Here is a 12493-nt window from a genome sequence, read left to right on the forward strand (position 1 = left end):
CTTATCTCTCTGACTCCAGCCCACATCCACCGTGTTGCCGGGAGGGAGATGTCCTGGTCACTTCTGACTGGCTGGTGTCTGTGTGAGTGTGGGCAGGGGTCGGTTTATGGAAACCAAACACTGCTCCTCTTGGTGGTTCTCTGTTTGAGTTGTCTTGGTCCCCTCCAGCTCCCAGGCACTCCTTCCTCTGGGCCTGGTGCTGTCCCATCCACATTTTGGATTGTGTTTTCTTCAACCCAATACCCATCAACATTTCACCAGCATTTCATCTTTAGAAGTTCTTCATGGTTTCTAATCCATCAAGGGACCTTTTCATAATTTTGAGTTGCAGATTTTAAAAAATATCTTTTTTTTTCATTTGTTAGTGATCTTTCTTATTTATAGGCTACCATCTGTGAATCTCAAGCTTGGAGAAAGAGCTTAGGGCTAGCCACGTAGATTTGGAAGTCATTTGAATAAAATAAAACTTGAAGCACGGAAGGGTAAAAGATACTCAGAGAGAGCCTGTGCACAGAGAGAGAAAAAGCAAACCAAGGATGGAATTTAGGAAATTACCTGTGCTTAAGAGGTTGGGATAAAACGAGGAACCAGTGGGCAGGAGTGGTGAGAGAGGCAGCAGGAGACTTGGGGAAAAGCAGGAGAGAGAGGGAGGGTATACACTAGAGAGACATTAGAAAAGGTCGTGAGGGAGACACTGAGGTTGCTGGGAGCCCTGGAGAGTTGCCTTACCTGAGGGCTGGGTTCAAAGCCAAATAGTGAAGAGTTAAGGGCTGGGTGATAAGAAAGTTGAGGCAGGCAGTGTCCTGCTATGACCGCGGTGTGGAAGTGGAGGGGGCCTTGAAGGCAAAACGCCAGCCAGGATGGGGTTCTGGGAGACCCTGGGTAAATCCCCTCCATTTATTTGAGGCTTCCTGACACCCACATGTAAGGAATTTTTCCTTGGTATAGGAAGCAGATGGAATTAACAGCTTTGATTATTGTTTCTGTTTGTAATATATACAGCAAGAGGTATTTTAGAAACACTTGTAATTCCCCATTATAAATCCATGTTTGTTAAGAAGCCTTCTTTGTTTTCTTTTTAACTTTCTTTTCATGAATTCTTTTCCATTTTTCATTTCCATTTCAGAATGTTTTTTCCATGTCATTGATGCAAGGCATATACCATTAGGTGTCATATTTTTCATACTGGGGAAAATAATAAAAGGTGTAGTCACGGATTCTGCCCTTGAAACAGGGATGTGGCTGCTGCTCAGAGTTTGGCCATGCTCCTCAGAAAAGACTCCTCTCTGTTTACTCTGACACCAGAAGAGCCACTCCAGCTCTCAGATCCATAACGGCCTAGACCAGCAAAGAATTTGGATCTTTGGCAAAGGGCCAGATCAGTGGGGTGAATATCTGTGAGTTGCTTGGTCCCAGAGAGGAAATATGGCATAAGTTAATGCTGTGAATGGACTCTGATTAGTTGAGCCCTGACACTTTCTTTCTTTCTTTTTTTCATTTATTTTTATTAGTTGGAAGCTAATTACTTTACTATATTGTAGTGGTTTTTGCCATACATTGACATGAATCAGCCATGGACTTACATGTGTTCCCCATCCTGATCCCCCCTCCCGCCTCCCTCTCCATCCAATCCATCTGGGTCTTCCCAGTGCACCAGCCCTGAGCACTTGTCTCATGCATCCAACCTGGGCTGGTGATCTGTTTCACCCTTGATAGTATACTTGTTTCAGTGCTGTTCTCTCAGAACATCCCACCCTCGCCTTCTCCCACAGAGTCCAAAAGTCTGTTCTGTACATCTGTGTCTCTTTTTCTGTTTTGCATATAGGGTTATTGTTACCATCTTTTAAAATTCCATATATATGCGTTAGTATACTGTATTGGTCTTTATCTTTCTGGCTTACTTCACTCTGTATAATGGGCTCCAGTTTCATCCATCTCATTAGAACTGATTCAGATGAATTCTTTTTAATGGCTGAGTAATAGTCCATTGTGTATATGTACCATAGCTTCCTTATCCATTCGTCTGCTGATGGGCATCTAGGTTGCTTCCATGTCCTGGCTATTATAAACAGTGCTGCGATGAACATTGGGGTGCACGTGTCTCTTTCAGTTCTGGTTTCCTCAGTGTGTATGCCCAGGAGTGGAATTGCTGGGTCATATGAGCCCTGACACTTTCATCATGAGGAGGGAAAGACAGGGCTGGGTCCAAGGACAGCCTCCTCATATACAGGCATTGGACAGAAGGCAAGGCCGACTCCTTGTTTTGCACTTAATGCAGCCATGATGCATGGAGGAATGGCATCTAAAACAGAAACTTTTAGCATCTGAGCAAGAAAGGCTGACCATGAAAACCATGAAAGTGAAAATATTAGTCACTCTGTCATGTCCGACTCTTTGTGACCCCATGGATTGTAGCCTGCCGGGCTCCTCTGTCCATGGAATTCTCCAGGCAAGAATACTGGAGTGGGTAGCCATTCCCTTCTCCAGGGAATCTTTCAGACCCAAGGATCGAACCCAGGTTTCTGGCATCACAGGCAGATTCTTTACCATCTGAGCCACCACGGAGCATGTGCAATAAAAATGCATAGGTTGCTGATGACCCTGTGTGACCTTCTACATGTGGTGCTTGTCTAGTGAGGGCAAATTTAAGAGAAAACAATACTTAGATTGCATGTCCGGTGGCTTCAGGAGACAGGACCAGAAGCTGATGCATGGGACCAGAAGCTGATGCAACCTGATGCAACCCAGGCCACAGCTCAACCCTCTCTTTGATGAATATTCCATCCCTAATCAAAAAGACCCCCACCTATTTAAAGGGCTAAAAGTAAGATAAAATGGGGAGCAAAAATCCCTGGTATGTGCCCCTCACTCTCAAGGATGCCAGCACTCTTCTCTGAATGTGTCCTCTGCTTTTGCCTCAATAAACTGCTTCTCTGCAGCACAGGAGTGAGCCCTCTAATAAAGGAGTTGCTAAAGGGGAGGTGGAGGGCCAACCCTCCTCTCTCCTCACAGCCACCGGCCTTTGTTAGTGGGTGTGCTCAGCTCTCCTCTTCCTGCTGCTCTCCGAAGGTGGAGAAGTCCCAGCATCCTGGGCACATCCAGTCTAAAACACCACAAGATGCCATTTTTTCGGCCTCCAAATCTTTGGTGCTTCCCCGCTAACCTTCTCTCCATGCTCTGACCCCTTTTTTCCACTTTCAATCACTCCACACTTTTCTGTGGAGCCTCTGAGAAGAGCTGGGCACTGTGTAGGGTGTTGACAAGTGTAAAAATGAGCTGATAGCTTGCGGCCTGGCAGTGGGGCGCTGGGGTCTCCTTGGAGCACATGGTACAATAGTTCCAGCATCAAGACTTGTTCCAAAGCCACACAGCACCTAAGGAGGGAGAGAGTACTGGGTACAGATGATCCAAGAAAATGTTTTCAGGAGAAGAATTGGGGAAGGCATCCTAGACAGGGGGACCAGCACATATGATGACCCAGAAACAAGTTGGTGGTACGTTTGGTAAAGGTGAGTGGTTTTGTTGTCTAGACTCTGGAGAAGGAGGGGCTGACATGGAGGGAAAGGTGGCCCGTGAAAGGCTTTGTACCAGCGCTTGGAGCAGAGGCAGCAGGCAGGTGGAGTGGTTGTAGGGTGACCACCCTGACATTCCGTGGAGCTGGCTCTGGGACCCGTGTGGGGTGTATTCTGAAGGGAACACTGTGGCAGGGGCAGGAGGACCATTTAGGAGACTTGGGCTGGCCAGACAGGTGCTGCTGAGGTACTAGGCTCTGTCAGCAGTGGGGGAGCTAGAGACGGTTCCCACTCTAGAAGGTGAAGGGTGGTGAGGGGCAAGGGTGTGGCTGGCATTTCTGTACAGAATTCCTGGTCAGGTGATGGGGATCGGAAATGTGAGCTAGGGAGCAGGGTGGGGGAGGTCGCTGGAGTCTCATCCTTCACCCTACTCCCAGGGCCTAAGATCCCACCAGAGTACTTTCCAGCCCCACAGATGGGTCTTCTGTCTCTAACACACCTCGTCTGGTCAAGCCTTTGCTAACAGTGTTCTTTCTGCCTGGCATGCTCTCACTGCTCACCTGTCTTCACCTGGGAAAGATTAATCATGGCTCATAATATAAACATAATTAGAATCACTTCTGAGCCCTCACCTTGAGTCCAGATAGGATGCTGACCTCTCTGTCCTTAACCTGTAAATGCTCACAACAAACCTATGAGATAGGCATCGTTACTGAAGTTGTAAGATGAAGAAATTGAAGCCAAGAGGTGGTTTCAGTTCAGTTCAGTTCAGTTGCTCATTCATGTCTGACTCTTTGCGACCTCATTAATCACAGCATGCCAGGTCTCCCTGTCCATCACCAAATCCCGGAGTTTACTCAAACCCATGTCCATCAAGTCGGTGATGCCATCCAACCATCTCATCCTCTGTCGTCCTCTTCTCCTCCTGCCCCCAATCCCTCCCAGCATCAGGGTCTTTTCCAATGAGTCAACTCTTCACATGAGGTGGCCAAGTATTGGAGTTTCAGCTTCAGCATCAGTCCTTCCAATGAACACCCAGGACTGATCTGCTTTAGGATGGACTGGTTGGATCTCCTTGCAGTCCAAGGAACTCTCAAGAGTCTTTTCCAACACCACAGTTCAAAAGCATCAATTCTTCAGCACTCAGCTTTCTTCACAGTCCAACTCTCACATTCATACATGACCACTGGAAAAACCATAGCCTTGACTAGACGGACCTTTGTTGGCAAAGTAATGTCTCTGTTTTTTAATATGCTATCTAGGTTGGTCATAACTTTCCTTCCAAGGAGTAAGTATCTTTTAATTTCATAGCTGCAATCACCATCTGCAGTGATTTTGGAGCCCCCCAAAATAAAGTCTGACACTGTTTCCACTGTTTCCCCATCTATTTCCCATGAAGTGATGGGACCAGATGCCATGATCTTAGTTTTCTGAATGTTGAGCTTTAAGCCAACTTTTTCACTCTCCTCTTTCACTTTCATCAAGAGGCTTTTTAGTTCTTGTTCACTTTCTGCCATAAGGGTGGTGTCTTCTGCATATCTGAGGTTATTGATATTTCTCCCAGCAACCTTGATTCCAGCTTGTGCTTCTTCCAGCCCAGCGTTTCTCATGATGTACTCTGCATATAAGTTAAATAAGCAGGGTGACAATATAGAGCCTTGACGTACTCCTTTTCCTATTTGGAACCAGTCTGTTTTCCATGTCCGGTTCTAACTGTTGCTTCCTGACCTGCATGCAGGTTTCTCAAGAGGCAGGTCAAGAGGTGGTTAGGTTGCTGATAATCACAGTAAGTGGCAGAGCCAAGATTCGACTTCATGCTCTTAAAAACTATGCTAGAGGGACTCCAAGGCCCAGCTCCCGTAACACCTTCCACATGGAACTAGCCTGTACCCAGCCTCTTCTCCACCAAGTGTGATTCCCCTCTTTGGGGCTCCCTGTTGCCTCTTTGGGGCTCCCAAGCTCTGTGCTGATGACTCTGGGCTCTGACCCTGTGCAATTGTGAAATTGGGGGATGCTAGGACCAGTTCCTACTAGTCCCAGGAAACTGGGGCTAACAAAGGGCAAGTAATTTTCTTACTGACACACAGTTAGAAAGTAGCAAGACTTTAAAGGAGAAGGAGCAAAGGGTGCTCGAAGTACTGGACTGTGGTAAAATAGGCAGGACATGAGCACAGATCCTGAGAAGATCCCAACACCTTTGATCAGCCACTTCCACCCATCACAGATAACCAAACCCTTCCCAGGGTTCAGTAGTCATGCTCGAAGATTTTTGAAGAGCATCATTGCTTATGAAACCTTCTAATGACCTGATTGGGTAGGGTGTGGGGGTGAGTATGAGGGATCATAGGTTCAGAATGATGTTCTCCTGAGAAAAAGAAGCAAGAAGGAAGAAGCCCAGACCCAGAGGGATGTGGTCAGGGTGGAGACACTGCCGGAGAGGGAGGGAACCACAGCAGCTGGTAACATCCACCTTTCTTCTTTAGAGGAGGGTCAGGATCTTTGGGGCTTGTTAAGACAATGGCATCTCTTTTGTAGGCAGCCTGGGCTGTCCAGTCTTTGGAGTGGAGGGGCTTACAGCTCTGGCTCCGGGCACAGACCGTTGCTGCTTCTCTCTGGCTCCTGCCTGAGCCCCCTGGGGGCTTTAGCCTCTCTCATGCCTCTACCTTTGACACAAATACTTCCTCAGCTCTGCTGGTGCCTCAGCTCCCTTTGGGTCTGACACAAGGTGGCCCATCTTTCTGAGGCTTGACTTCTGGGCATTTAGGACATATTACTTGGGTCCAACTCTCTCAGTAGTCCAGGGTTATCCAGACAGGGAGGCACCTGGGTTTTTCTGAAGGCCTTTTCCTGCAAAAGGGGAAATGGTAGTCTCTGGTACTTTCTCTCTCAAAACCCTGACCGTGGGGTTTATGAGAGAGAGAATTAGGAGAAGAGAAGCAGGATTCCCTAGTGTGAATACTGTGTGGGTCGACAATTGGCACAGAAGGAGAGAAATGTGACACAGAAAGATGATTCTGGGTGTATGACTGTGGGAGATTTGCCTTGTCTCTACTTTTCCATACGCTCTAGGTTTTCTACAATGAACAAATATTACTTTTTTAAGGAAAAAAAAAATTTACAAAATGTTTATCTGGAAACTTGCAACCAATAAGAAGAATGTTAACATATATTTAAAAGATTGGAAGGAAAACACTCTCAAAATTCTCTTTGCTTCTTTCTGGGTAGAATGTCATCTGATCCTCTGAATATGAAGTTCATACTGCGCCCACCCCCAGTCTCCCTGCTCTCCTTGCCCTGTTTTCTTCTTCATGCTATTTATTATGACCTGATGTATTTTATGCTTGTTGAATTATCTCTTTTCTGCTTTCCCCACTAGCATGGAAACAACACAAGAACAGCGCTCTATCAGTTCTGTTTGTCTCTGCCGCCCAAAGCAGATCTGGCATTAAAAAGGTCTGAGCTCAGTATGTGTTTGTTGACTGAATGAATGGTCAGCCTGGTGAGTGATTTTAATTTTCTTCTTCATACATTTCTGAGATTCCAGCTGTTTTCCAATGAAGTTTTATTACTTTATGAGCAGAAAAAAATGAATCAATATTATTTTTTCCTCCATGGAAATAGCACAATGGAGTGACATCTCAATTATGATATCTGAGAGTAAGCTCCTTTTATAAGGAAGCTGGCATTCTTTTAAGTCTCAAAAACACTTGAGAAATCCACGGGTGTGAGTCATATGTCTGCCTGGCCAGACTCCTGCTGAGCTGGGTGAGAGCGCAGATGTGCAGAGAAAGCTGCTCATTGTCGGCAGGGCCCCCAAAGGTACACAGGGCCAACTGTGAGAATTTGCTCCGCAGGAGGCTAGCTGGAAGCCTGTGTTCTGTGTGTCTTTCTTTCCGCATCTGCTCACCCTTGGACCTTGGGTAGTAGGTGTAGAGGCATGCTTGCCAACAGGGTTCTTGAAATTTGATATAGTCCACCTGAAATAGATCTCCAGAATTAGATGCCTGCTCTCTCCTCCGTGGGGTCTCTGCTTCCCTGGGAAGATAAGCGGGGGCTGGTCTTGTTCCAGCTGTTGAAGCTTCTGAGGAGGAATGAGGCATTTTTTGTCCTCAGGCATCTGGGGCCTGTCCTCCAGGATGGGTCTGCCAGGCTCTTCCTGTTCCCTGTTCCTTCCCTTGCTAACCTTCTTCCTCTAACTTAATTATTTGCCATGCAGTCCCCAGAGCCTGTTTTCTATGCTCAGGGACATGGCTTCTTCTGTTTTTTTTTTTTTTTGGCTGCACTGTGCTGATTGTGGGATCTTAGTTCCCCAACCAGGGATCAAACTTGGGCCCACAGCAGTGAAAATGCTGAGTCCTAACCACTGGACAGCCAGGGAATTCTCAAGAACACGGTTTTTTTAGATGATGTTCAGTGATAACCTCAAACCACAGCTCAACTTGCCTGCCCTCTTGGAAAACCTCTCTATGCTCTTTGAAGCTTTCTAGCCTCTGATGACAGCATTTCTGACCACACAATCCATCATGGAATTGCAGCATTCTCATTAGTGGGATTTCAATTTGCAATCCTTTCTAAATTCTTTTTGCATACCTTTCTATGATGGGTATGTTCTCTTTTCTCTGCCTCTCCAGACTTCCAAATGTTGTGTTTATGCAACCCGTGCAAGGAGGTTCATGCCAGTAGAAGCAGTGGACTCCTAGTTGGGCTAAAGGATACCTATTTCTACAGAGCTTGCTTGAGCTGTATTTCATTTCATCTATATAATGTGTCAGTTGACAACCTGGTTTATTTGCACCTCCTTTCCTCATTTTGAGAGAAGTCCAAGGCTCTGAAAATTCCTGTGGACTCTAGGGCACTGACACTCTGAGGTTCCCTTTAGCTCTGAGTCCCTCCCTGCATCTTTAGTACCACTGAGATTGTTTGCATCCCACCAACTCAGATATGTGCCTTGACTTTGTTTTCCCCTAGAATCAATTACACAAAACACTTATTTGATATATATTTATTTATTTGACTGCACCAGGTCTTATTTGCAGCACATAGGATCTTCAATCTTCCTTGTGGTGTGTGGATCTATTAGTTACGGCAAGTGGGATCTAGTTCCTTGACCAGGAATCAAACCTAGGTCCCCTGCATTGGGAACGTGGAGTCTTAACCACTGGGCCACCAGGGAAGTCCCCAAAACATTTATTTGAGAAGCTGACTTTATTGAAAAGGGTAGATTAAAAATATTTTTATTCATAACTCACCTCAAAAGTTGCTGTACAATCACAACTTTGATCCCTCTTTGGCTAACATCTGTTGAAGAAGATAAATCTAGATTTTTAACAACTTCTACCATTAATTCTGAAAAGGCTGGATTTTTTACATCACAGGATAAACGGTTTTAGCATTAGTTATTAGATATCCCTGCCCACCACCAGTTTTAAGAACTTCAAAATCTCGGTAACCTACCTCTCCCTCTGTGTTCCCATCATCTTTCACATTTCTTTAGCTGCCTTACTGATGGAAAAACCATCCAGCATAAACAACCATCATAAAAAAAACATCCCGGTAGCTGGAACTCCTCACAGATCCCTCTCTCCCCAGGCTCAGCCTCCACTAAGTGCCTCGGTCCCCCTTCTCCTCTCCGGAATCTGCTGCCAGTTATGCCAGCCCTGCCCCCTTTCCCTCAGAGCAGAAGGGAATAGAGTCACTTTTGTTTTTAAACAAGTTCTCCAGCCTCCTATAATTAACATAGAACACAAAAACAAAAAGAACAGAAGAATGAAGGCATCTGAAATTCTCACAATATACAAATGTGGAGGAGAGCCACTATTACCATCTCTTTCTCTCTCTCTCTCTCACATTCAACTCTCCAGCCTCAGGCACAAATGCACACAGGCTTTCCCACCCAAGAGACAACTTCATGCCTACTTCTATCCACAGCTTTAAGTGGATCTTCAATGGATTAATTATGACCTTGGATCACAACAAAATCTCATGTTGATCCATGATTGGTCTTTGACTTTATTTACCTATTGATATGCTCATGAACCTGCTGCTAGTTTTAAGACCACCATTTTATCCTGTTGCCTCCTTTGCTCTCCACCCATGAGAGGTTTATCTTCTTGAGTTTTGTGTTTATTATTATCAAACATCAAAAAGTAGCTGTATCCCAAATTTTGAGAAAAGTCAAGGAGAGACCATCTACTTTTTAAGAAGAACAGTAAGAAAGGGAGACTTTCCTATCAGATATCAGTGATGTAATGGGGCTAGGAAGACTGGGTTAGCCATCCAACTCACGTTCATCTCCCACTTTCCAATCCCTTACCCTCCTGGATTCTAGAAGCAACTAGGGGAGAAGTCCTGGCATCCCCACAGAGAGGCCTGGAAACCATACTCACACAGTAGGCTAGAGAGAGAGGGCGATAGACTGACAGCATTAAAAAGCCATCCCGGTAGCTGGCAGGTTTATATGGGGACAAAGAACATGGCTTCTGAGATAGGAAGATACACTGTGGATCCCAAGATCTTGCAGTGTCACTCACCTTTACATGGCTTTATAGGGACAAGACTAAGCAGAGCTGGGGACAGAAGGACAGTCTTTAGATTAGATGACTTCATCCTGCAGCACAGCCTCTGCTCTGAACTGCTCAGGCTCCTCACTGTCCTCGCCTAGGGGGCACGGCTGGTACTCAGCACCTGGGGCCCTTTTCTAGGAGGAGCAGCAATGGTGCCAGAGGCTGCAGAGGCCATAGACAATGGCCAGCATGACAACCCCCAAGTACAGGAGCCAGCAGAAGAAGCTGGTGACAAAGGCGAGGTCCACTGGGCTGTCTGTCTGCCAGGGCTGCAAGGAGAGTGGGGCATGCAGCATCAAGGTCACCACTAGCAGCCAGGAGCCAGACACCAGCTTCAGCCAGGCCTTGAGCACTCAGAATGAGAGCTGGTCAGGGGCCCAGACCTTGATGGTGAGCACCAGGGCCAGCAGGAAGGCAGGCAGCATCAGCAAGGTGTGCACTTGGAACTCCAGGGTGTTCCTGTGCTCAGGGAGGGCCACCATTTCCAGCACTATCACAAGGGCCAAGGCTGTGACCGCCCACTCCAGCTTCATGCTCAGCTGCTCCAGCCACACCTGGCTTGTGAGATCCACCAGGGCACTGAGCAGGAAGAACGCAATGATGGTGGCATGCTGCCATGCATTGTGATGCTGGAAAGGCCTCCAAGGGTCCTCCCAGTCTATTGGGAGAAAATGGTTGGTTCCAGGTGAGAAGAAGAACTCTCTCAAGATCAGTATCATGCCGGCTCCCATCTTCACCACTGCCTCTGAATGCACTCGTTGCCACACCTCTGGCCTTGCTTGTCCTTTGGGGGGAGTGGGAGGAAGAGGAGCTTCTGACCCCGTGAGAGGGCCCGGGAGACCATCACTGCACAGTGGAGCCCAGTGGAATAGATGAGCAGGGCCAGAGTCAGGTGACCCAAGGGAGTGCCCATGCCTCGGCCAGCAAGCTGCTGGAGAGCCAGGGCTTATGCGTGACTCTCCCCACCTCTCAACTCTCAGAAGAGGCCCTGTGGCCCCACCTCTGTTGCCCACACAGTGGGAGGGCACAGGACGCACGTGGGCCCACGTCATCTTCAGGTAACTGAGCGCTGGCCGGGCTCATCCCTGATGGCCGGGTTCCAGAACAGGGTGGTACCGTTACAACAGAAAGAAATCTGCTCCCTTCCTCAGCCCAGAGCTTGCATCCCACTGTTAGAAGAATGCATGTGAAGTACTTGGCACCTTGGCAGTACAACAGATGGCACTTATTATCATTTATTACTACATCAACTGGGATGCCCTGGGTTTCACCAGTCAGTGAATACAAACCCAGGCTCACCACCATTGATGGCCAAGTTCCCCACCCTCACCTGAACCCCTGTGTCATGCCCTTCCCCAGGTTGTTCCATGACTATAAGGGAAGGGCTGTGATTCAGGTTCCGGATGTTGCTTTCTGCTACACCCCTGCACTGGTGTTGCTTCTGAGACTTGATTCTACAGCTGCAGGCCTTGACTGGGCTGCCCTGACAAGGCACAGTGGTGGTGATGGAGTCACTGACACTCGGTTCCTCCTGCTGTGAGAGGCCAGGACCACGTCTGCTTCTTGTCCTGGTCACCAGGTCTTGGCTCTGCCTTCTTACTCCTTCTCTGGACACACCCCTTACCCCCACTCTGCCCAGGGCCCTGCCTGGAGCAGGCACTGTCTTTGGGTTTTTGTAGCAATGGAGACATGGAAGTGTTTAAAACCTCACAATGGAGGTTTTAAATGGAGTGGAGAGGACAACACCAAGGCCAGAAGAGACAGGGGCAGATAGACTTCCATGTGGGGGAATCGGGGAGGAGGTGGCAGTTGAATCAGATCTTGAAGGTTTAGGCATTGGAAGTGGAGGGCACTGTGGTGAGAGATCACAAGAGGAAACTCTAGACTCAGGGACTGAAACAGGGGGATGGGGGCGAGGCAGAAGGGGAGAAGAGGCAGGTCTGGGCAGCCAAGTAATAATGGGATAGGGAGTGGGAGACTTAACTATTGGTCCACCCATTTCTATTGGACCAAGAGCCCCAGAGCTTGGGGCTGAGAGATGACCTGGGCAGGGGCTGTATCAAGTGAGCTGTACATGGGAAATGCCTGGTAGCCTCTTCTGGGATCTATTCCTGAAATGTCTGCTGTTCATATGCCTCAGGTAGACAGGAGGATAAGCAATGTCCAGTGGTATGAGGAACATGGGGTGGGGAGAAGAGACCACAGGTCAAGGGGAAGAGAAGACTGGGGCAGAAAGAGAGAGTGCATGGACTGGTCTCTTTTGGGAACAGGTGAACAATCAACGGCAGAGTGCATCATGCGAAATGCTGGGCTGGATGAAGTACAAGTTGGAATATAGATTGCTGGGATAAATATCAATAACCTCAGATATGCAGATGACTGCAAGGAGATCAAACCAGTTAATACTAAAGGAAATTA

The 12493-nt window shown here is 47.4% G+C and overlaps 1 pseudogene; it reads right to left on the bottom strand.

Annotated features, from left to right (window-relative positions):
- Positions 1-763: 763 nt before the first annotated feature.
- On the bottom strand, positions 764-10988 carry LOC122675212 (annotated as a pseudogene).
- Between the last annotated feature and the right edge of the window lie 1505 nt (positions 10989-12493).

This window comes from Cervus elaphus, chromosome 19 (assembly GCF_910594005.1).
Source record: "Cervus elaphus chromosome 19, mCerEla1.1, whole genome shotgun sequence".
NCBI classification, from domain to species: Eukaryota; Metazoa; Chordata; class Mammalia; order Artiodactyla; family Cervidae; genus Cervus; species Cervus elaphus.